This window comes from Hesperophylax consimilis, chromosome 25 (assembly GCF_061612785.1).
Source record: "Hesperophylax consimilis isolate HC1 chromosome 25, BYU_Hcon_1.0, whole genome shotgun sequence".
In the NCBI taxonomy this organism is placed as follows: Eukaryota; Metazoa; Arthropoda; class Insecta; order Trichoptera; family Limnephilidae; genus Hesperophylax; species Hesperophylax consimilis.
In genome coordinates, this window is record NC_142860.1 from 19,466,255 (window position 1) to 19,493,475 (window position 27,221).

General features: G+C 34.8%; 1 protein-coding gene across 5 annotated transcripts in view; it reads right to left on the reverse strand.

The window, feature by feature from the left end:
• Positions 1–27,221, reverse strand: part of snu (ABC-type transporter snustorr) — a 225,669-nt gene that overhangs the window by 110,039 nt on the left and 88,409 nt on the right. The window contains exon 1 of one of the 5 annotated variants that reach the window (XM_089646635.1): positions 26,438–26,611. The exons of the other annotated variants lie outside the window; for them this stretch is intronic. The gene's annotated coding sequence lies outside the window, so the exon portion shown is untranslated. Of the gene's footprint in view, positions 1–26,437; positions 26,612–27,221 lie in introns of those variants that run through there. 5 annotated transcript variants of the gene reach the window in all.

The window sequence follows — 27,221 nt, forward strand, 5'->3', positions numbered from 1 at the left end:
TAACACTGGACAGGGACGCGTATGGGCGTTTTGTCAAGGCGATAGATTCTAGGCCTGAATATAAAAAGGGGTAAAGTAATGGTAATGCAAAGATACTTTCAAAGAGTTTCACAAAATTTATATGCATTTCAAATGTTTGTAAAAGCCCGTAAGAGCTTATAATGTATTGTGGGACTACTTTATTTCCCCTACATGTGGCAATACTAACGCGAATTAATCCGCTGCTATACGCAAGCGAGCATGAGAAGAGGAATCTTCATTCCTGTTTTAGCGTTCGATTTAACCGCCAGTACTACCACTCTTTCTGCCACCGTCACCGTGTTATAAATTATAATATTCGTGAGGACGTGAAGACGAATGCTACATGTGGGGCGAAATAAAGTAGTCCCACAGTATAAATAAGTAAATATTTAACAACATGTTTAATAAATATATACCTACGGCATATTAGGCTGGGGCGGTATATATAAAAATCAAACTCAAACAATTTACATATCACAAAAACTAATAATAAAAACCATATTAAAAAAACCCCTATTCATATTCGTCCGAACTTTAATTCAAACAATTTAAGGTCAGAAAATTGAGTGCATTATACTTCTACCATGCAACATTACAAATTTATAAAAACTATATTCAAAATAAAATTGCACCCTTTAAAAATAACAGAAATCTTAGACAAACGTCAATACTTCCTACTCCTAAATGTAAAAAAAAACAATAGGACAGTTCAACCATGAATATCTCGGAGTTAAATTTTTTAACTCATTACCAGAAAAAATTAGAAACATGAATGCAAATATAAACGAATTCAAAAGCCACCTTAAAAAGTATTCCGAACAGTTGAACTGAATCGTACCAAATATAAACCAATATAACAACACCCCCATACACACAAGCCCTGCTTATTTATGGGGGTACATCAAATACTAATATTATGTAATTAATAACTGTACTATATTGTGTAATTATACTATGTAATTGTTATATTATGTAATTCGTGTATCTTTTTTTATTAATAAAAAAAAAAAATCTTAAAATGAAGGTCAGAGAAATAAAATCGCTTTAACAGCTTAGACTGTATTATGTTCCAGATAGTAAAAATAAAAATATAAAAAGCAATAATTGTAAAGTATCGATCAAAATTTAGCATAAACTTTGAGAGCAAGGTTCACCAGAAAAAAAGCTGAAATCTTAAAAGACGTTTGACTAAACAGCATTGTAGTATAAACTAATATGAATATTTTCAATGTTTTTTACAGCGTTAGCTTAGGCATAGATAATTTAAATAATTGTTGAGGTCACAATTTACAACACGGAGTTCCAGGTGTCAAACACGTCACAGTGATACAATGTCAATAGATTCTCGTCAATTTCCTGCAAATAATTAGTGTTTTGTACTATGGACTATAGATTGTTGATAGAGAAGACGAAGGCATGGTTTAATAGGTACTACTTGAATGAAAAATATATTGTGTTCTGGTATCAGAAGATGAGTTTTAACAAGAATATCTGCAGCCCGGAAAAAACTTTAACAATCTTTTATAAGTTTTAGGTACCATGCAGGGTTGTTTTCTTTCTGGTATTGTTGTTAGACTGGGGGAATATTGGGGAAGGTTGAAGATAAATATTACTATGCCTTGAATTATAACACAAATTGGGGAACTTTAAAGATACATGTTGAGATGCCTCGCATTATAACACAAATTGGGGAAGGTTGAAGATAAATGTTGGGATGCCTTGAATTACAACACAAATTGGGGAAGGTTGAAGGTAAATGTTGGGATGTCTTGCATTATAACACAAATTGGGGAAGGCTGAAGATAAATGTTTGGATGCCTTGAATTATAACACAAATTGAGGAAGGTTGAAGATAAATGTTGGGATGCCTTGAATTACAACACAAATTGGGGAAGGTTGAAGGTAAATGTTGGGATGTCTTGTATTATAACACAAATTGGGGAAGGCTGAAGATAAATGTTTGGATGCCTTGAATTATAACACAAATTGAGGAAGGTTGAAGATAAATGTTGGGATGCCTTGAATTACAACACAAATTGGGGAAGGTTGAAGGTAAATGTTGGGATGTCTTGCATTATAACACAAATTGGGGAAGGCTGAAGATAAAGATAAATGTTTGGATGCCTTGAATTATAACACAAATTGAGGAAGGTTGAAGATAAATGTTGGGATGTCTTGCATTATAACACGAATTGGGGAAGGTTGAAGATAAATGTTTGGATATCTTGCATTATAACACAAATTGAATTCATAACCCAGGGATGTTGGTCTTTCTTTTATAAAAAAGTAACACGCTTCTCAAATATGGGATCTTAATTGGATAAGGCCAATAATTTAAGACCCCGCATTCCAATTTTTTTCCGATTTAAAAACTTCTTTTTTTTGACATTAATTTGACATAATGATAACTTCCTTCAGGTCTTATGTCATCTTTTGGGATGATATCTGGAGAGTTTTTTTAAGAAAACTAAGCAGAAAAAGTTCTGGGAAGATAAAGGGCATGAGGGCTGGGTAAGGAATCTAGGGATCAATATGTCTATAGGAATTGAAATTTAACATGCTTAAGGTGTTGTTTAAATAGAATCAGAACATGTTATATGTATTATTAGATCGAGAGATTTTTGCAATATTTTAAATATATCATCCTTCATTAAATATTTAGGCTTATGTATTTTAATTAAAATTGTTTTTAATATTAACGCTTTCCCCCTTAAATTACCTATATACCTTTCAAACCATCTTTTTACTCCATTTGAACGTTTACTTCGGAGCCTTAAAAGGTTTCCAATGTTGGCCAAGCTCAATTTTCTAGAGAAACGTTGTAACATAATTTTCTCCTCAGGCTATTCACTTCATTTGTGTAACTTGCTCTTTATTGTCATTAAACGCCATTTTTTTCTGTACTTATTCTCATTTTTGCTCCGAAGAAGGAACGATGTATTTGTTTGATTATGTAAATTATTTTACAATTCAAAAAAGTCATTCATAGTTCAAGATTCAAGAGCGCTCTAGCAATGAAGCGAAGATATTAGAAAATTGTACTGCCGTGTATATACCGTGTAAATTCCGACTGAAAGGAGGAGTCTGCCTCTATAGTCGAGCTGACGTCAACTGTGTGCGACTATTGAGTCTGGAAAACTCCACTTCGACGTAATGTGGGTGCGCGTCAATCTTGCCAGTACGGCAAGATTCTACGCATGTCTATACCGCTCACCGAACCATAGCGAATCAGACACTTCCGAGCTCTTCAAACATTTGAGCGATACTATTGATGATCTCTTGCCCCGCTACCCTTCGGCCAAGTTTGTTGTTCTGGGGGACTTCAACGTTCATAACGAACCATGGTTGAAGTTCTCAGGCCCAACGGACTCGGCTGGCCGACAGGCGGAATCCTTTGCCATTTGCTACGGATTAGAGCAATTGGTTCAGGAGCCTACAAGGGTTCCTGATGTCCAGACTCACCGCTCCAATCTGTTAGACCTATTCTTAACTACTGTGCCACACGGTTATAAGATTGACGTCACAGCGCCTCTGGGATCATCTGACCACTGCCTAGTGACGACATCAATCCCCGTTAGCCTCAGACCAACCAATGAGAGGCTGAGGAGAAAAGTGTGGCACTATAGGTCAGCAGATTGGTTCGGTATGCGGGCCCATTTCAATGCTTTTCCGTGGTCAGCTGTTTGTTTTCGGACTTCGGACCCTTCAAGATGTGCCCAGGAGATTGGTGAAGTCATCAATTCGGCGATGGATGGCTTCATACAATCGACTACTAAAGAAACTGGTGTGGGCTCAAAGCCGTGGTTCAGTCGACAATGCTCCGAAGCAGTTCGACGAAAAAACGCGGCTTACCGAGCCTACAACACATCTCGAACGCCCGAAAGCAGATCAGCATACAACAAATCGGCAAAGGAATGCAAGAGAATCATCAATAGGTCAAAATTCGAACACGACCTGCAGATCAGCAAAAAGCTGGCTGCCTGCCCGCATGGCAGCAGAGCATTCTGGTCGCTTGCGGGCTCAATAGGTCGAAATTTTTGCAAACCCAGTTTGCCACCTCTTACCAGACCTGACGGCTCACTAGCAAACACTGCCACCGAAAAGGCAAACCTTTTAGGGAAAATGTTTGCGGAAAACTCGACCCTCGACGACGGGGGTGCTGTTCCGCCGTCGGTTCCTCACTGCGGCTTCTATATGAAAAAGCTGAGGATCCGGCATCGGGATGTACTCCACGTCATACGGGGGCTCGATGTTAACAAAGCTAGTGGACCTGATGGAATACCTGCCCTGGTATTGCAGAGGTGTGCTGCGGAAATAGTTCCAGTTTTGACAAAGCTCTTCAAAATGTCCCTGAAGTGTGGCACTGTGCCCTCTGGTTGGAAAAAAGCGGTAATTCACCCTATTCCCAAGAAAGGTGACCGCTCCAACCCGGCCAACTACCGCCCCATAGCGATCACATCAGTTCTGTCCAAAGTGATGGAACGTGTGATCAACGACAAACTGCTCACATACCTCGAGAAGAACAAAATTATCAACGACCGTCAATACGGATTCCGGCGGAACCGCTCGTGCGGTGATCTTCTCGCGTATGTGACGCATGTTTGGGGGCGGTGCCTGGAACGTCACGGTGAGACCCAAACGGTCGCACTAGACATATCCAAGGCCTTTGACCGGGTCTGGCACCGAGGACTTGTCAACAAATTGCATTCTTACGGACTTCCCGCATCCCTGTGTACGTGGATTGCTGACTTTTTAAGGGATAGGTCGATTCAGGCGGTTGCTGACGGTTTCACCTCTTCCTCGCACTCTATAAATGCTGGCGTCCCACAGGGATCGGTTCTGTCTCCGACTTTGTTTTTGTTGCACATCAATGACCTTTTGACATGTGCACCGATTCATTGTTACGCGGATGACAGTACAGTTCATGATAGCTTTTGGTTTGACAAGCCCCCAAAGGGCACACAAACTCCAACGGCTCGGAGGGCTTTGAAGCAGAGAATGGACGGTTATCTCGAGAGTATTTCCTCCTGGGGTAAAAATAATCTCGTCGAATTTAATGTTTCAAAGACCCAATCCTGTCTGATTACGTCTAAAAGGGATCCAAATGATAATCTAGTCTCCTTCAACGGAAGCAATCTTCCGAACAGGCCTTCCATTGATATGCTTGGTGTAACTATAAGTGACCAGCTCAGGTACGGGGGCTCCATCGAAGCCAGAGTAAAGTCGGCCTCTCAGAAGCTGGGCGTACTGTACAGGGCCCGCAGATACTTTAATAGTACACAACTGCTCACCCTGTACAAATCGCAAGTGCGCCCTACGGTCGAATTTGGCAGCCATCTCTGGTCTGGAGCCCCTAAATACCTGAAAAAAACCCTTGACTCTGTGCAGAAACGGGCGGTCCGTTTGATAGATTCCCCAATCTTAACAAACGGACTGCAATCTTTAGAGCAAAGGCGTCAGGTAGGTATGCTGTCCTTGTTCTATCGGTATTACAATGGAAGATGCTCTGAGGAACTAGCGTCATTGATCCCTTCGGCACCGGTGCGTAGTCGGGATACACGCCAAACGCGCGCCCAACATTTGTACACAGTTGACACTTGTCACATGAGAACGGGTCGCTTCTACGATTCGTTCTTAAGTTCAACAGCTCGGCTGTGGAACGAACTGCCGGCCTCTGTGTTTCCTCCCTCCTACAACATGGGACTCTTCAAGACCCATGTTCACTCCTTCCTCTCCACAAAAAGACCCTCCACACAGCATCCCCAAAGATGACATAGGCCCTGAGGGAAATTATTTTCTTCAGGGCCTCCTGTGTGGAGTAAATATAAAAAAAAAAAAAAAAAAAATACCTGAAGTGTGGACACAATACGTAGTAGCGCAAGGAGAGCCGCTAAGGGTATTGCTATAACAATTCAAATAGACAACTTATGCAACTACCGAGTTTTGCAGTGCCTCTAAATGTTCACAGAAGGGAGGGAGCAGAAGGGAGGTTCACAGAAGGAAGGATGGATCACAAAAACGGTCAAAAACATTCCAAGCAAAGTTTCAATTCTGAATTGTGGTCTTACACCAGGGCGTTACTGAGTGTATCTTATACTTTGGAACGTGCTATATTATATTTTAAATGAGTAGTGTGAAAAAAACACGCGGTTTCTACCTCGCTAGTCGAGAGCCTTACCCCTCGACCACGGAGGCTATCAAATAGAGAATCGTTTAAGTTTAAAATAGTTTGATGGTGTAAAAGATATAACAAATAAAATTGAATTGTTTATTTAACAACATCATTTAAAGCCTTGATTCTTGATGTATGACAGTTGTTGCTGATTGCTATAGCAGTATGATATCATTTTACATTACCTGCAATCGCAAGCACAAGGCTGATATCACAATAAACCATCAAAACAAATAAACCCTGCATTTAAGCGTTCTTATTGAACGCATGCTTTGAAAAAGGTAAATAATCTTTTAGATAATCAAACATGCCAATGAACGCAGTTGGCGCTAACAAAAGATTGTCCAAAGAAGCGAAGTTAGCAGTCCACAATGGAGTGCTGGTACCTACCGTGATGTATGGAAGTGAGGCATGGAACTGGCAGAGAAAGGATGAAAGTAGACTGAATGCTGTTGAAATGATATTCCTGAGGCATATGTGTGGTAAAACCATATGTGATCGTGTGAGAAAAGTGCAAGGCGGATGTAATCGTAACGAGTAAGATTAAGAAAGGGACGCTTAGATGGTTTGGGCATGTAGTGCGAATGAGCGTAGAAAGAGGGTAAGGAGGATATATGATGCAAATGCGAATGGTAGCAGAAGTCGGGGACGCCCGAGGAAGATATGGCACGATCGAGTGAATCAGATTCTCGAGTCAAGCCAAGAGTCAGAATAATAGAAGAGTATGTATGAGACGATGTATGAATGTGAATGAGGCAAGAAGTGTGTGCCAAGACCGAGTTGTTTGGCGGTCCGTCCTCTCTGCCTACCCCTGCGGGGAAATGGCGTGATGTTTAGTTAATTAGTTGGTTTACATTATACTTTACAAAATTCACGCTCTAGAAGAACGTGGAATTTTTTTAGAAGCTTACGTGTATTGATACTTTGTGTTGACACGATATTCCATCAATGGGATGTTTAATATTTATTCTAAAATTTCTCACAGTGCTTATTGATACTAATGATGTAAGCATTGAAAGCAATGTAAATTAAAGAATCCCCCATCTTTGAGTTCTAAGAATATTGTCGAATGATGCATTACATAAGTTTTTTTGTTAAAGCCATGCTTGATTTTGTAAATTTGAACATTTACTAGCATGAAAAAAGTGAATTGTATTCAAATTCACATATATACTAGTGTAAAACAAGAATCAAAATAATTAAATATAAATCTTTGATCAGGAACAAATTTTTCTTTTTACATATTTTTGAAGGTAAACTTATAAATGAAATAAAATAATGCAGAGATTTGCTTAAGGCGATGCACTACGTCTTGTAATATTTTAAATCGAGCCGTTATCAATAACACCCCTTACGTAGATGGCGATAAGGTTTAAATTCCCGCTTAACAGCATCCGCCTGTTTTGATTTATGCAAGAAAAAAACATGGCCATAAAGTGCCTTTTATTTTATTTTGTGTAAGTTCAGGCATAAATATTTATTTTTTTTCCATTCATTTTATAAATAACTTAATTTTCCAGATTATACAATAAAATCAAAACCGAAAATGGGTTCGTAAGTAGGAGATTTTGAACTTTAAAGCAGTTTTCATAGGCCTTATACATTATTTTTTTCTGGGCTTATAAAAAGACTTATCTAAAAATACTCGATTATTTTAAAGGCCAAGATGTATTCTACTCGCAGTATTTAATTAAAGCATCTGAAATATTTCTAGGCGACCAAATTTTCAAACCAAAAACACAGAGTGGAAGATACTCTCAGTATCGCCCTGGTGTAAGACCACCATTCAGAATTGAAACGTTGCTTGAAATGGCTTTAGCCGTGTTTGGTGACCAGATCTGAATAGCCAGGTACTTCCCCACCTCCTCTTCCCCATCTCCCTCCCCTCCCCAATACCCTCAGCCTCACAACATACCCCAATTGGGGATGCCATAGTCTCACTGGCTCCAGACGGGAGCAGTTGGGACTCTTGTGCGGTATTACTGTAAAAAAAAAAAAAAAAAAACATGATTTTGCACTAATACGTATGGCATCGCCTTAAGACGCCTGTCCTGTCGATTCCTTGATGTGACACATATCTTTTTATTTTTCTGTGTCTTGTTCTATTTCTTGTTTCGTTATATTTATTAGTATTACCTTCTTCTTCAATGATATATTACATTGATAGGTATAACCGTATAAAACAAGTTAAGAGAAAAAGTTTTTCCTGAATATTCATTTAGACAATTATTTAATAAATAGGTAGCAATAGTCGAGTGATTTAAGACGCCTGTTCCGGTAAGACAAAAGATCCTGGGTTCGATTCCTAATTGTGACCTTCATCTTTTTTAATTTTCTGTGTCTTGTCTATTTCATGTTTCGTTTAGTTTTATTAGTTTTATCTTTCTCATCAATTATAAATCTTTGTATTCAATTTCACATATACAATAGTGTAAAATAAGACAAATTTTATAATGGAAACGCGTAAATATTTATCTTGGCAGCATTTTGAATTAAAATTGGCCAATTAGATTAAAAAAAGTGCAGTCTTAACAAAAATGCACAAAAAATACTGGCAAACGGTGAGTTCGAGCAACTTGAAAATTATGCAACGTGTTTTGGGTCTTTTCTGTCGTGAATGATATAGGTGAGATATCAATATAATAGTCAAATAATTAACCAAGCACATACTATCAGTTTTAAATATTCAATTGGACAAAATTGAAAAACAATTGGTAAGCGACTTAATAAAACTACCGACTCACTACTGCCAATTCAGTTTGTCAGCAAGTCAATTTCACAACATTCAGTAGCCACAATAAAGAAAATAGATAGAGAAAAAAACATTTCAACACAAGATACAAAGATATATTCTGATCTATTTTTTCTTTATAAAATTGTTAATAACATGTTTGACTCCCATGAACTCCTTAAGCTGATTGACTTTCATGTGCCTAGTAGAACGGTTCGTCAGAAGGTACCTTACCATTGTAACATTGCAGGTACCAAAGCAGAAATAAATTCAGTAATGAACCGACTGCACAGTGCAGGGAATAAATATCACATGAACACCAATGGTACTGAATGTCTATCAGCCTATAAAAACATTGTTATTAAATCTGTACGTCTATCCTGATAGCTTTGCAATGTTTATAAATTTTTAATGTATCCAAATTTATAGGAATGTGCATCCTATAGTTTACTCTGTTTGTTGCTTTAAGTTAATATTTCTATATTTGATATATATTTTATTGTTATATTTTTTTTACTCTCTGATTATATCAAATATATTTTCAATTGTATCATATGTAAAAGCCTTAATTGGGCGTGTACAAATAAATAAATATATAGGTATAATACTGTCAAGATACATACACACACTCAAAGGCACTCATTTATACAATTACTTTTTTTTTACTAACTCTACACAGAAGGCTCCGAGGAAAACAAATTCCCTCAGAGTCTATGTCATCTTTTGGGATGCTGTGTGGAGGTTCTTTTTAAGGAAAGGAAAGAGAAAAAGTTCTGGTAAGGTAAAAGGTATGAGGGTTGGGTTGGAATCTAGGGATTAGTGCGTCCAGGAGCGACGGACGTATGAATATATACCTACCACTGCGGCGCAAAGCAATGGGTCGAGAGACTAGTTGAAGAGGTCAAAGGGTCTCCCAAACCGGCTTTGAATTCAATCAATGGATAAATTATATCAATATAAAAAAATGTTGATCTATTAACCATTTTTCCAATATTTTTTTGAGATCAGTATAATGTATATTATGTCTGTTTGTAACATGAAAATCTGTATTAAAAAGTATTTCGTCTGCTTTTAACAGTATTTTGTTTTGGGATATGTTAAAAGACAGCGAATAAATTTGAGATTGAAGGTCAACCGCGAATATTTCCATATAAATCATGAAATAAGTGACTTGACAACAAAATCTCAAAATATCCGAAAAGATTTAAAAAATAAATTTTGGCTTGATTGTTAGACTAAGTTAATTTTCTCTTCTTTGGGCAAATTAATCTTTTTTTCGATCACTATTTAATATTAACATACGCACCGGTATATCCGGCTTGATATTCAAGTTACCTTGTTTAAACATATCCCACAGACGAACTATATTATAGCATTATCACATAACCAGTCAACTTGCTTTATAAATTTACGTTAGCCTACTTATCTGTGTTGCATCACAGATCGGAGAAATGTGGATAACGTGAACCAAGTAGAAAGGCATTTTAATCGAACGTAATATGAGAGAAAAGAGAAATCGAAAAATATCTGTCTTCATGAGTTTGCCCTTTGCACTATAGTGCGCAAACTTGGCAGACATTTTGACATTGGTAAGCCGGGAAGATGTACTTAAACAGCCATTTTGTGATTGAAAAAGAAAAAAAATAAACTATCGCAAGTTTACACATTTGTTTATATTTTATATATTTGACGGCCTACATGGTCGAGGGTTAAAGCTCTCGATAAGTAAATCTGGTTCGAATCACGACGTGCGCAAGTAATTTTTATTTTTTTGTATAAAAATAATTGTTACAATTTATTATTTATTAAAAAAATACGAGAAATATAAAAAAAAATTAAATCATATTTTTGTAGTTCCGCCATATAATTTTAACTTCCTCTTAGATTTATTTTTGACTGTTTTATTATTCCTAATGTTTTATGTATTTTCCTTATACATTTTTTTGTTTTAATTACAAGTACATTTATAATCTTTAAAAATATTATGTCTAAATCTCTAATATGTTTTTTTATTTAATTGTTTATAATTATTGAGACCCATGTTCAATCCTTCCTCTCTTCTCAAACATACTCTCCACACAGCATCCCTATACATTTCTGGACATCACACAGGAAGCTCTGAGGAAAATAATTTTCCTCACGGCCTATGTCATCTTTTGGGATGCTATGTGGAAGATCATTTTAGGGAAAGGAAGGAGAGGATGTTCTGGGAAGGAAGAACGTATGAGGGGTGAATGCAGTGATCTAGGGATCAGTGTCTCCAGGATTGACGGACGAATAATCTATCCTTCCAGCTGCGGTGCAAGGTGACGGGTCAAGAGAAACCAGCTGGAGAGGTCAAAGGGTCTCTCCCCAAACCAACCTCTCCCTATCTGGCACGCCACGCAGGTACCAGAACGCAACGCGGGCACCCTTGTTCAATAACCAAATGCAGCGAACCACTTGGGGTTACCTATAGCAGAGGTCTTGGTTATCCAATAAATGGTTTCCCGGGCGTCGGTACCCAAACCCGCTTCCCAAATTGTTAACTACATATTATATAATAATTATTCAGAAAGAAAATGTACATATTTCATTTAGCCGAAAAGTAAACAATCATTAAAGTGCGTGACGGCTCGAAGGAAATGAAATAACAGTCCCACGGTTCGCTGGTCGTAAGTAATGCATTACCGGTGTTTAAACACGAACAAAACATATTATAACCATAGAACTATCCAATTAGAGGCACTATTAATATTATCTCGTCGAAGTATGTTCTACTTTTGAACGCCATAAGCGGTGCGCGTAGAACGTATTCGGTAGTTTTAGTTAGAGTGCTGGGAGTGTTGGAGGCAAAGTTATTAGAAGAACGAGATATGCTATGTTGGCCGCCGGACCGTAGCCGGAGTACTACCTAATTAGGGTACTTTGATCGGTATCGGGACGTGTACGCACAGAAATCTGTTCTATGTATTAGTGCGGATACCTTAGCGTAAGCGAAAGTGTGCAGTAGTATCGGTGAACGAAACCGGCGACACTGGGCAAAACAATTCCACACAGTATGAACTGCTCATAGCACATCTCGTTCTTCTAATATCTTTGGTTGGAGGTGTATTGGAGGTATACAAGTGGAACCAATTTTTTCGCATCATGTCTCATCTAAATATAATTCATAAATGATCCATCTCTGATTTAATTGCGCGTCTATCCTAGCACCATCCTTCGTGGAGAAGGGATAAAATCCTTGTTATTTGATTTTAAAAACACATTTAATTGACTCCTTGAGTCCTGTTTTAACTCAACCATTTGACATTTCACATGTCACATATTGGCCGTGTTGGTTACTAATTTTTATATCCCACCAGAGTTCATATGGATGTGGTTGCCACTACGAGCTGTGAAATCGGCACATTCAATATTATGGCGTCTAAAACTTGAAGAGTTTGAAAAAAGAATTGTCATTGAAATTATTAAATTTCTTGGGAAGAGTTGTACAATTCCTTATTTGAAATTAATAAAATGCTATGAAAAATATTTGCGGTTGATAAATAAGTAGGTACGTATTTAAGTACCTACCTAAAATCTTATGATTTCACAGGAACTTTAGGTTTTAATTTGTTAAATAAGAGAAAATGGGAAATAGACATTTTTGGACGCGTGGTGTACTACTGTGTAGAAATATTGTTTGAAATCACTTTAGCCGTGCTTAGTAATCAGATATAACAATATATCTACTAAGGTTGCTTCCTAGTTACTTGAACGGCCAACCATAATAACAAATAATGTTTTATAGTATTTCTTACTCAAGTATTTCATGCTGTGTTACAAGTGCAGTGATTATTTGCCACAGTTTTTACAAATTCCGTGAATTATTCTCGCACTCGAATCGTGAGTTAGATTAGATTAAAGAAGTGGCATTTAAAAATGAAGTACGAAAACTCAGCAAAAGAGAGAGCGCATTGCTGTTAGACAAATTATTTTACAAATAAATTTCTCCTCATTCCTTTAAGACTCTATAATACATGTAAAATTGTTGCTGTCAACTGAAAAGGGAAAATTCATTTTAAAGCAAAATTTTTTGCAACTGAAAATAATTTTTATTTACATTAAACACTTATTTTTCTCTATTCTTAAAATGTATTTATTTTTCGTGTACTTTGTATCCTGATGAAGAAACCATTGGTTTTGAAAGATGTTAAATTTTTTTATTAAATAAATAAAGGGTGTTATTATTTTATTTAATAAATTCGCATAATTTAGAACTGAAGTCTTAAAAGTTAATTTGTCAAATTATTTTTTTGATATGTGTTTTTAATAATACATGTACCCGCCTGAGAACAGAAATCTTGCACGGAGGCGGGTTACTTTCATGTTTGTAATTTTGATTATGTTATTGCAATAAACGCCCGGGTTGCCGGCAATTAAAAAAATAAAATAATAATAATACAATTTTTATTCGCATAATGTGTTATATTTGAATGGTATTTTTTGCAATTCTGTTAAGAGGAATGGCTGCGGATAAAAATAATAATATTTGGATGATTTGTATAGCACCCTTTTTGTGCAAAATCAACTCAAGTAACCAACAAAACTATATAATTGTTTGTTTTTAAAACAAAAAGTTTTGGCGAATATCTAGTACTCAAGAGTGTAAGTTTATAAATTGTAAAATATTTACTAAAATACTTTGGCAATTATTTGTGAGTAATTATTAAAAAAATATATTTTGCACTATTTGCTATAAAAATATAAATTAATATAAAATATCAAAAATAAGAAAAACAATATTTTATACGTGTAATATTATATTCAAAACGACCGATTTGTGTTGTTTAATTCTCATATATAAAAATTAAAATATATACCCCAAAATACGATTTTTAAAGAATATTTATATACCTTTAGATTAAATAATTTTGTGGTGTGGTTGGGTATTTTTTCCTCAAATTTAGGTTTTGCATGAAAATGGTACCGCAGTTGTTCTTCTAAACACATTGAATTTTAATGTTTTTCTTAAGCCCCCGCATGCTGTTTATTATGCTGGAACGTTAATTATATAAAATTTCTTCTGTAGAAAAAAATCGCAAATTAAGCTCCCAAAATTATTAAAAACATGTTTAGTTTTGTTATTTAATATGCTATAGGCATGAAAAAATTCACAGTGTATCTTTAAAACTAAACTTAGAACTATTTTACTCTCAACTGAATAGTATCATTTCCGACACAATTCCTCTAATTCATCATAAAGTACGAAAGTATCCGATATGGTTCAGCAAAGAATTAATTCAGTTAATTGTTTTTAAAAAAGAAACACATAAAAAATATAAAGAACACAGAACAATTCCCAACTATACGGCATTCAACAATATTAGAAGAGATTGCAAAAAAATGACAAAAAGATGTTATAAAAATTACATTAATTCGGTTGAGAACACGATACTTCATGATGTAAAATACTTTTGGAAATACACAAAATCAATGAAAAACAATGATGCTGGTATTTCTGGTAATATACGTTACAGACAAAATAGCTCCAGTAAAATTTATGAAATTGTTAACATGTTTGCTGATTACTTTAAGGACGTGTATGAACCTGATATTCCAGATGACTTAATTCCTTACTTCAATTCGGATATAAATTTACACTTATCGCAAATACACATTGATATTGAAGACATTATAGTCTGTATTAAATCACTTGAACCCAAAACGAGCTCGGGACCTGATAAGATTCCTTCCATCTTACTTAAGAATTGTGTCCAAAGTTTATCTGTTCCGCTTAATATACTGTTCAACAAGTCACTCTCCACAGGACACTTTCCACAAATATGGAAATTTAGCTACCTAACTCCTGTATTTAAAAGTGGTGATAAATCCTTTGTTGAAAATTATCGGCCTATCTGTATTCAATCGTCTATACCTAAACTTTTTGAGAAATTGATTCTTAAGAAAATCAGCTTCTTTGTAAACTCTTGTATCGCAACTTGTCAACACGGCTTTATCTCCGGCAGATCAACTTTGACTAACCTAACATCATATGAAAATTTTATTTCCAATGCACTTGCCAACAAACAACAAGTTGATTCTATATATACCGACTTCAGTAAGGCGTTTGATAAGGTCTGTCATAAAATCCTCATTAATAAACTTTTGAAACTCGGCATTAATGGAAACCTTTTATCTTGGTTTAAGAGTTACCTACTTAGGCGTCAGTTAACTGTCTGTATTAATGATCACTTATCCTACATGTTCGAAGCTACCAGTGGCGTACCCCAGGGTTCGCATCTTGGTCCTTTACTTTTTAATTTATTCATTAACGACGTAACAAACATATTCACCCGTGTTCTCATTCTAATGTTCGCTGATGATATGAAGATATATAGAATTATTGACAATATCGAGGACTGTCTAACACTTCAATCTAATATTAATAGCTTTTACGATTGGTGTCTTAAAAACAAATTAACTCTTAATGTAAAAAAATGTCAACTTATGAGATTCCACAGAAAAAAAAACCCATTTTTGTTCACCTACTTTCTCAATAATCACACCTTATTATCTGTGGATGAAATAAGAGACCTTGGTATAACATTTGACATTAAATTAACATTCATTAAACACATTAATAATATAACCAGTAAAGCAATGCAAATGTTAGGATTTGTCTTACGGATTTCAAAGGATTTTAAAAATTTAAAAACTGTCAAATTACTTTACACTTCACTTGTTAGAAGCCAACTAGAATTTAACACCACCATTTGGAGTCCTTACTACAGTGTACATGAGAATTCCCTTGAGCGAGTCCAACATAAATTTTTACGTTATATTAATTTTAAATTGGGAATATTCGTCGAAAACATTAATTACCCCTCTCTGTTACAATTATTGGGACTCGATACATTAAAAGAAAGAAGAATTTGTTTTGACCTATTTTATTTATTTAAAATCGTTACCAACCTGTTGAACTCCCCTGAACTTCTTTCGTTAATATGTTTCCATGTACCTAGTCGATCAGTTCGTTTCAAATTACCCTATCATTGCAACAATACAGGATCTAACGCTGAACTCAATTCCATAATAAATCGCCTACATGTACTTAGTAATAAATATGTTTTGGATGAATCTATAAACATTACTAGCTTAACCTCATACAAACACTATTTAATTAAAACTGTATGTCAGCGCTTCTCAGATTGATTATAATCAAATATAGTTTTAAAGTATTAATTTATCCGGGATTTATTGTATATGAATTGTTTATATATTTATATATATATATATATAAATATATAAACAATTGTTGTATTGTATTTATAATAACTATTTCTATTGTTCTCTTTTTTGTATTTTATATTTATATTTTTTTATCTATGTATATTCTGTATTAATATGTATAACAAATGTTATTTTTTTGTAAAAGCCGCTATAATCGGCGTTAATAAATAATAAATAAATAAAAATAAATGCAACTAAAGCTATTTCAAACGAATCGTGTCTTATTAAATATTTTCACAATTTTCGCTTAGTTATTATCGTTTTTTTTTATATTAGCGCTCTCCCTCTAACATATGTATTCACAAATCTCCTTTCCAAAACACATTTGAATGCTTCCTATGAGGCTTTATCAAAATCGTTCCCATATTTTAATTTAACGATAGTCTGATTGATTTTATTTCGATGGTAAAGTGATTTCTTCTAGACTACACAACCAAATGAATACAAACTGGCATCATTCTTAGATTTGATTACACGAGGAAGTTTTGCTTAACGATGTCTCATAAAATATTTAGATATTACGTATTTGCATAATATTGTTGATATTCATATAAACCAGGATGTAGGAATATAAAAGCAAGTCCATGCAAAACGCACTACGTAAATTCTATTACACGAGCAGTCCTATTCATTTTGCGTAATTAAAACATTATGTATTAACTAATTTAATTAAATAACATATATATTAAAAAAGACATAACATTATTCACAAACCATCAGAGAAATATAATTTTATGGACCTCTTGTATTTGGTAAGTTCGCAACTGAAAATATCCACCTTGGATAATACGCTATTGTAATTATTGCATAGTCTGTTCAGGTGAGAATTCTGTTTAGAGTTCGTTTTGCATTGATCCACCCTGAACAAGACACAAGAGCGCGTTGAAAGCGCAGGTACATTGAATTGAATCTTAATGATCGTGAACTGCATTATCGACTCATCAGATCTATTAGAAAAGATTGCATTTCGTTGCCCTGAACGCAAAACCAGATCGAATAACTTATTTTAAATTCAACAATTTAAAATCAAAATACGCCCTAAATTGTACTCGGACGTATCTGCAAAACTTACAACACCCTAATATGTATAAGTATTTTCACTGCACCCTAAAAACTTTTAAAAACAAATTAACTTGACTACAATGTACCTTAATAATAACGATTATTTTTTATTGTTCGTCTATTCTTTTAATTCATTTTTAACCAATGTCTTTAAATATCTACTTTCTTCCTAACCTGTAACCATAAAAAAGATTGTTATTGGAACTTAACTAGTTTGTTCTACATTCAAAATAAATTTAAAATTAATTCACATGTACAGGTGTCTGTTTCCTAAGTGAACTAAAATAAAAATTTCAGCAGGACAGTACTGAGATCCCTGAAAGATCACTCACTATTATTATACACAAGAAACGTAATCTATTATTTAAGTAAGGTTTTATAAAATTTTACATTATACAAAGTACAGTCCGGCATGATTTACTGTCGAAAGTGTTAGTCCTTTCTCTTTGCTATTTTTAGTTTTATAGATATGTCAGTTTTCTCAACTGGCCAATATTGTCTATCGACTCGTAACTGGTGATAAAAATAGTAAAGGTGTCCTAACAAGATCGCTGGATTTAAATATTGAGCCATTTTTTATAATAAAATTTGCACCTCTAAAAATGACGTTTTATTGACCATTAAAACTCATTACACAAATTGAGAAGTTCATTTCTTTTTTTTCTGTCGGAAAAATTTTTGTAAATTTTTTTTTTTGAAAATTTTGGTTCTCCCTACTGCGATTTGGGGGTATTTTGTGAGACTGAAGTGGATGTGGATAGGTAGATAAAGGTCGGAAGGTAACTAGCTATTCAGATCTGGCCACTAAACGCGGTTTAAGCCATTTCAATGAACATTTCAATTATATAGTGTGACCTTTCACGAAGACGATACTAAGAGTAGCTACAACTTTAAAAAAAAAATCAATATAGTGTATGCATATACACAACATAAGCTCAATTTGCCAGTATATGCATCGAAATAAAAAAGATTTTAGCAGAGGTCTGATTTTTAAATTTTTTGTAATTTAAACGCCATGTATCATATTTGCAACAGTCACAAATGAGGCACGTCGTCCTGATCTCACATAAGATACAGGCGTACTCATCGGGTTAATATTATAAAAAGATTGCGTGTTTTAAATGTTAATAATATCATATTATGTTAAATTATCATTCGCCCTTGAGACGAGACTCGCAGAGTTTATTTAAAAAAATATTATTATAATTTTATGTTTTATAGCTCTGTAGTAATATGCATTAATTATAACATATAAGTCTTCAATAATATATTACATACTTCAAAATATTATGCTATATTTTTATAATTACGCAAAATTCACTGCAGTTTTCCTTATACTATTTTAAAAGAGATTTTCTTCATTTTTATTTCTTATTTATGTACAAAATGCCGGCGTTTCTGTCTTCCGCTTTCATCTAAAAAATAAGGCCCCATTGGTTGTAATAACACAAAATTAAATATGTGTGTATTGGTGCATATATAAAGTGATGTACTTTGATGTAAATTATTGAGAAACAAATGTCTTTTGTAAACTTTAAAAATCGCCTGTCAAAAATATAAGCGAAGAAAATAATCTTTTCAAATACAGAACACAACGCATTAATTAAATAATAACAAAATAATTTCTTGCTATAGGTAGTGTAGGCACTGAAGTCTGAGTAATTCACTCAATCATCAGTTCCAATTTTGAAAATTTCTAAGCAAATTTGAGTTAATTATGCAGAAATGTTTCACATCATAGACAGCCGAAATCAGTATGCTTAATAAAACAATTATTTTTACTAGAATAATCTTTTGCGAAATTGAATAACAATTTTAAAACATGCTTTACGCAAGCAATGCATCTGTGTGAGTACTGTGTTTACTTCAATATTCTGAATTTGATATTTATTAAAGCAATTATTATGTTCCGCACAATTTTGCACAGTTTCAGCAAATATAAAAGGGAAATAATAATTCTTTCCGTGTATGAATCACATCATTAAACAAAATACTTAGAAAGTTTTACATAACTCTATAATTTATGCCACTCCTGACAAATTAACTAACGGTTAGATATGACCATTAGGGTAAAAACACACTGGGTCTGCGTACGCTATACACGAATTACTATGTTGCCAGGTCAACGTGTACACTGGTTCTACACACGCAACGCGTGTGACCACTTGACAAGTGGTCTTTAGGTCCTAAGTACGCAGAGAGCAGGTGCATCAGTTGATATGACGTTTATTTTTAAGGTTATGTGTTTTATTTGTCAGTAGACGCAATTTGTAACGTTGTCATGTCTTGCTATTAAGAGAGAGAATTTGAGGACGATTTACCTAGTAATCATTTTATCAAGCCAACTGTCAAAACAAACAACAATAGATGTACAAAACAAAACAGTAGAGGCGTAGATAACATCACTCACTCTTTGGAGGCGTGACGCCACCCCCTCCATCTTTACATGTCGATCTGAGCGTGGGTTTGCATTGCGTATAACGAAGATGTTTCTAACGCATCTATTTCTATGGAAAATGTATGTATTGTAATTAATCTAGATATCTTAATGCGTTGCTTACGTAGTGTACGTCAACTCAGTGTGTTTATAGCTTTATACAATATTGCAAATGCTGTGTAATGTTTCGTATTCGCAATTATTTTATCATTAGGTACCAGTGACGAGTTGACAATAATCATCATTATTTGAGGTGCAGGTCACATGCATTACAGTGTATTACAGTAGACCCATTAAAGCGATTATTGCTTATGCAGTGGTGTACTGAATTATTGGACTTCTACACTATAGACGATAGCAATAACTTATACGTATGTTTTAACAATAACATTAATGAACGGTTCATGAGAAAAGATCACTTGGAATTTGAACTAACTAACTAAGTATCGCGCAGTTTCTTCGCAGCCCTACGGCTACGCATATAGGATGGACTGACTTGCCTCATTCACATTCATACATCGTCTCATACATGCTCTTCGATACTCTGATTCTAGTCATGACCCGACACAGGTATCTTGATACTTTGATTATTGACATGACCCGACACAAGTATCTCGATACTCTGATTCTTGACATGATCAGACACAAGTATCTCGATACTTTGATTCTTGACATGACCCGACACAAGTATCTCGATACTCTGATTCTAGTCATGACCCGACACAGGTATCTTGATACTTTGATTCTTGACATGACCCGACACAAGTATCTCGATACTCTGATTCTTGACACGACCCGACACAAGTATCTCGATACTCTGATTTTTGACATGATCAGACACAAGTATCTCGATACTCTGATTTTTGACATGATCAGACACAAGTATCTCGATACTTTGATTCTTGACATGACCCGACACAAGTATCTCGATACTCTGATTCTATTCATGACCCGACACAGGTATCTTGATACTTTGATTCTTGACATGACCCGACACAAGTGTCTCGATATCTGATTCTAGTCATGACCCGACACAGGTATCTTGATACTTTGATTCTTGACATGACCCGACACAAGTATCTCGATACTCTGATTCTTGACACGACCCGACACAAGTATCTCGATACTCTGATTTTTGACATGATCAGACACAAGTATCTCGATACTCTGATTCTAGTCATGACCCGACACAGGTATCTTGATACTTAGATTCTTGACATGACCCGACACAAGTATCTCAATACTCTGATTCTTGACATGACCCGACACAAGTATCTCGATACTCTGATTCTATTCATGACCCGACACAGGTATCTTGATACTTTGATTCTTGACATGACCCGACACAAGTATCTCGATATCTGAATCTCATCATGACCCGACACAAGTATTTCAATACTCTGATTCTTGACATGTCCCGACACAAGTATCTCGTGCCAGACTGCTTCTGCCACTCACATTCATACATCGTTTCATTTATACTCTTCGATACTCTGATTCTTGTCATGAGCCGACACAAGTATAGCTATACTCTGATTCTTGACATGACCCGATACAAGCATCTCATGCAGAACTTCTTCTGCCATTCACATTCGTCTGATATATATTCTCCTTACGCTACTTTATTTGTTAATTCGCCCAACACGAACAAATCATCTAAGCGTTCCTTTCTTAATCTTACTTATTACGCTTACATCGGTCTTGCATTCTTTACGAATCTTCGCATTTTTCGTACATAGTTTTACGCGTTTGTAGAATTAGAGATAATTCAATTGAAAATCGTTAAATTTTATACTATGTCGGGAATCGAACTGTTAGTCGTAAACTAATAGACATAAAACAATAACTACAGAGGCCATGGTTAACACCAGATAGACCCTGTGCTAGAAAGTCTAAATAACTAATCATTATTTTCCATTTATAAAAATGAATCTCATCGAAATTACGGAAGTTGTTCTACAATAGTACCAAAATACCGGAAACGACAAATTTGTCCTAATTCCGAATTATAGCGGCCATCATCAAATTTATTGTTGTTTATTCAAAGAATGCAAACAATAATGACGAGTTAATTTGATGATGATTGCGGCATGACAGATTTATATTAATTTAACAAATTATATTGTTTAGATATGTACTAAAATACATTAGGACGTTTACACTAGCGACCGCTAAGTTACGACCTTGATTTCACCATTGCTAATTAAGTAAATAATTATCACGCCATATGCATCTACAGGAGTAACCAGAGAGGATTTTTTACTATATTTTAACATTATATAGGATTTTCCAATAAGAGGTGTTATGTGTATTTAATTCCGGCCATTAAATGATTTTTTATGGCCGGAATTGGATGGTATTGATCTGGACAACGTTTAATTTCAACAAGACGGCACTACGTGCCACACAAGCAACGAAAGCATTGATATTTTACGGGAAAAGTTTCCGGACCGTGTTATCTCTCGAAGAGATTATCACAATTGGCCACAGAGATCTTGTGATTTAACACATTGCGACTTCTTCCTTTGAGGCCACGTGAAAAAAAAGGTCTACGCCAACAGCTAAACGTCGATTCAAGACCTCAAAGAACTAATTTGTGAGGCTGTTGAGGACATAAGGCAGCCACTTTGCGATTTGGTTATGGAAAATTTAATGAAAAGGATATGGTCCTGTATGCGTGGTCGTGGTGGTCATTTGACTAATGTTATTTTTCACTATTAATGGCATACATTCTTCTTTATAATGAAATAAGCATTTGATCATTTATATTAAATAATGGCATTTTTCTTTGAATATCAAAATAACACCTCTTATTGGAAAACCCTATACATGCAATTAAATAATTGTGAATTTATACAAGGAGAAAAATTTCTGACATGAAAGACTATTTATTTATTAAAAATCTGGTCAAATTATTGGTTTTCCTGTTAAAAACGAATGAATTAAAAGAGTTACTAACGAATATCAGGACTGAGTCATTTAGATACTCACTTGTACGTAGATTACATGCAGTTGGCAATAATTTCGAAGACATTGTAAATGCGTTCAACTTCACGGAATATAGTTACAAAATCTTAAATCTCTGAAAGTTCTTGACACTACGTGGCATTCGAATACGCGTATGAAAGGTAAAAAATGCATTTTTGAAAAACAGCGCCATCTGTTGGACAAACATGTTTTTTTGTAAAACAGCGTAATCTGTTGGACGTAAAAACAATACACACTTTTGTTTCTCTATCTGCACAGTCAGACTGGGCCACAGCTATGCGTGGCGGGGTAGAGCTAGTAATATTAAGAACTGAGCGTAGCGTAATACTATTCTTCTGCATTGAGTTTCTATATAACTAATGGAAAACTATTATTTCTTAATTACCGTTGCACTAAACTTTTATGTACATCAAATTTTACAAATGTTTTTAAAAGCTCGTATGAGGGTAGAATATATACCTAAATAAATATACCCTTAGAGAAATAACTAGGGAAAATCGATTTATTTAGAAAAGGTTTTTTCCGAAAAGAGGGAAAAATCATTTTAAAAAACATAAAAATTAAAATAGGGTAGGAGGTAAATAAATAATTCGTCTCATTGTGATCTTACCACCGTAAAAATAAGAAAAAGGCGAAACAGCTGTTTAAATTTAAAAATATACTAAAATTAGTAAGGCTGATTTATTTAGATCCTGTTAAAGGTGATGGCAATTCATTTCCTGATAACATTCGAGTCCTTACTGAACAAATCAGAATACGTGTTTGTGAATGCGAGAAAATTAGTATTTTTATGAACAAGTGTTCCGCCATCTTCATAACGTATTCGCGTTTTACTGATACTTTGTTATGAAATCTGTCAATTTATTAGTTAAAGACCCGTAGTCATGTGAATAATCTGCCCAGATTTTTAATAAATTAGCAATATTTTATGTCAGTAAATTTTCTCCGTGTTACATTATTAAAATTCATTTATATTCAACTTGTAGTTCTGTGAACTGCAGACCTCGCGTATAGTGTCGAATAATCCGATTTGACAGCTCGTAGTTGTCATGAGCGCTCTGATAAGTAAATAGGTACAATTCGACAAGGCTACCATCTAAATTAGATTTAATTTGACAAAACGATTTGTTTCAGGGACTCTTGTGTCAAAGACAATGGAATATTTCAAGAAACACTATGTTGTTCAATCCATCAATCTACCCCTGCGGAAAAATATCTTGATAGTTCGTTAGTTAATCGATTACCTCGCTAGTTGAGTAACTATTTGATATTGAAGAAATGTCGCAATTTAAAATGATGGCCACTGGCTTGAATAACGACAAATTTTTGTTTACGTAACGCATTCTTTAATTATTATCGAAATCGTTTCTACCATTTCCTCAAACGAGATTATACGAACAATTATTATTACAACAATAAATCTAGTTACCTGATTTTAATAAATAATCTGAATGAATGGCTATTATTGTGTAACCTGTAATAATTACTGTTCTTATCTCTAAATAGTATAAAATATAGTATATAAAGTTGCTGTTCGCATCCGTCTGTTTGTGCGCTTGCTTCATTTAAACTACGCAACGGATTTTGATAGATTTTTCACTATCATTTAGAAAATTTCTTCCAGAAGGTTTACATATATAATACATGCACATTATATTTATATAAAGCAGAGAAAAGTCGATGTTTTGTAAATAAGTAGGAAAACAATATTTATATTTTAATTTACTACTGAATTGTATATTTTAAAAAGGCCCAGGTAACTTCTCCCAGCAAAGCCAGGTACATGTTAGCTAATTATTAATGTAATCTTTTGGTGTTTTTATAAATAGTAGGTATGGCTTTAAATTTTCATACGTGGGAAACCTAACCTAACAATGACCAAACTAACCTTACTTTCGTAGAAACCATGAGTGTAGGTGGAATATTGGATTTTGTCTGTAATCTGAGGTGGAGATGGAAATTTAATAAGGTTTGATATTGATACCTGACTAATACGATCTAGTCAACAAACGTAGGGTAGAGTGGTGATCTTAAAACTGTGGGTAAAGCCGAAAGATGGTGCTTACGATAAGTTTTGACACGCCTTTCCTTGCGTAAGATAAATTAAAATATTGCCCAAATACTGCTGCCATAGTCCCACTGGCTCCTTACAATATTCTCCAAATATTGTTGCCATAGTCCCACTGACTCCTTACAATATTCCCTAAATAGGTACTGCTGCCATAGTCCCACTGGCTCCTTACAATATTCTCCAAATATTGTTGCCATAGTCCCACTGACTCCTTACAATATTCCCTAAATAGGTACTTTTTTTTTTTTTTTTTACAGTGAATACCTCACAAGAGTCCCAACTGCTCCCGTCTGGAGCCAGTGAGACTATGGCATCCCCAATTGGGGGATGTTGTGAGGCTGAAGGTAAGTGGGGAAGGGAAAGAGGAAGGTGGGGAAGTACCTGGCTATTCAGATCTAGTCACTAAACACGGCTAAAGCCATTTGGAGCAACGTTTCAATTCTGAATGGTGGTCTTACACCAGGGCGATACTGGTAGTATCTTCCACTCTGGAACGTGCCGCAAATATACTATATATTATTTTAATTAATTAATTGTGAAATAACACAAATTAATCAAATAAAATTTATTTGCGCACGCCGGGTTCGAACCCGCGACCTTCGGAATGGCAGTCCAATGCGTTACCACTGGACTATGCCGGCCGTCAAACTAACTGCTGCCATAGTCCCACTGGCTCCTTACAATATTCCCCAAATATTGTTGCCATAGTCCCACTGACTCCTTACAATATTCCCTAAATAGGTACTGCTGCCATAGTCCCACTGGCTCCTTACAATATTCCCCAAATATTGCTGCCATAGTCCCACTGGCTCCTTACAATTTTCTCCATATTTTGCTTCCATAGTCCCACTGGCTCCTTACAATATACCCCAAATATTTTTGTCATAGTCCCACTGGCTCCTTACAATATTCCCCAAATATTGCTGCCTTAGTTCACTGGTTTATTTAAAAAACATCATAATGCTAATCTTAATATATTTTTTTAAGTGGCACCGCACAAGAGCGCCCCTGTCGGCACTCGGTTGGGCAGCCTTGTTAAGTGGGTTAAGACATGGGCTGTATTAATGCGGATCTTGAGAAGGCCCAGATTATATGAAGGAGGAAAAATAGATAGATTATGAACAGGTGTTCCGCACGTGCACAGGTGCACCTGGGATCAATGCTGCTAGCTCCTTAGAGCAATCTCCATTAGAACAGACTCAGCATAACCACATTTCATCGGTGCATTAGAAACAAATGATAAAATAGTCTAATCTTATCATTTAAAAAGTGTTTATTTTTTTGGAATAACTTAATGAGTAAAAAATCAAATTGTAAAATTTAATTATTTAAGACAATATTAGCGATTTTTAAACGAAAATTTGAAACAGTAAAAGTTACGATCGCATCTGGGACTTGAATTCAAAACCATCGCCTTGCCGGGGCACCACTCTACCAAATAAGATAATGGGACCCTGGGGTTCAAATCTCAGAGGCGACCAATTTTTTTCTAATTTTTCTGAAATTTTAAAGTGATTTGTGGATAATATTTCAATTTTTAGATTAAATCCGTAATACCTACTTTAAACCATTCACAAGAAAGAACAAAAAAACAAATGCTGAAATATTAAATTTTTACAAAATTCAGCCACTATACACACAAAAACCAAAAATCACAAAAGAAAACATTAAGCTATAAAATTATGAACAATTTCTACATACTTTTTATAAGATACTTTGAGAAAACTTCGGCCACCAATTCAAAACGAAATCACTCGATTAAAAATCGAAGAAACTAACACTATTTCCGGAAAATAAAATAAATCGAATAAAATCACGCTTTTCTCCTCGGAAGACTTCGGAAACGTTCGGGTATTTCCGTCGTTGTTCGGCCGCAGACGTTAGCCGTTCGACGATCGGAAATAAACTGAAAGGCGCCTCTGGAAACGATATTCAACCAAACGAAACAACTGTGATGAAATCGAATTTCATACCATCCGCAGTAACTACTTAACCATTTAACTATTGGCAAAATCACAACACTTCATCAAAAGGTTTTAATCCTTTTAATAACGCCATAAAATACAGAACACTGCGACTTTAACCGTTTTTGAAATCGTTTTTACTTACATAGTATTCTAATTATTTAATATACCTACTATCAATTCTGCTAGGTATCAAGAATGATTTGTTTGTGAAATATTGCTACGCAATGAACTTTAATTTTCTTTGTATTTTAGTGTCATTTTAAAAATTGGAACTGATAGTTCAGACAGTCGATAAAGTAGATAGATAAATATAATTACTTTATTTTTGTAATTAAAAAAATAATATTTCTACGTTTGAAATGTGTATTTGTTTTGTTTAAAATTTTGACAAATTTACCTGGCAGGTCAGTTCAGATAAATAGACTTTTATTATAATGTTTAAACTTGCACAATATTTGACTTTGCATGCAGAGGACACTATATTAAAACACTGCATTTTTCATGATTTCCAGTTGCTA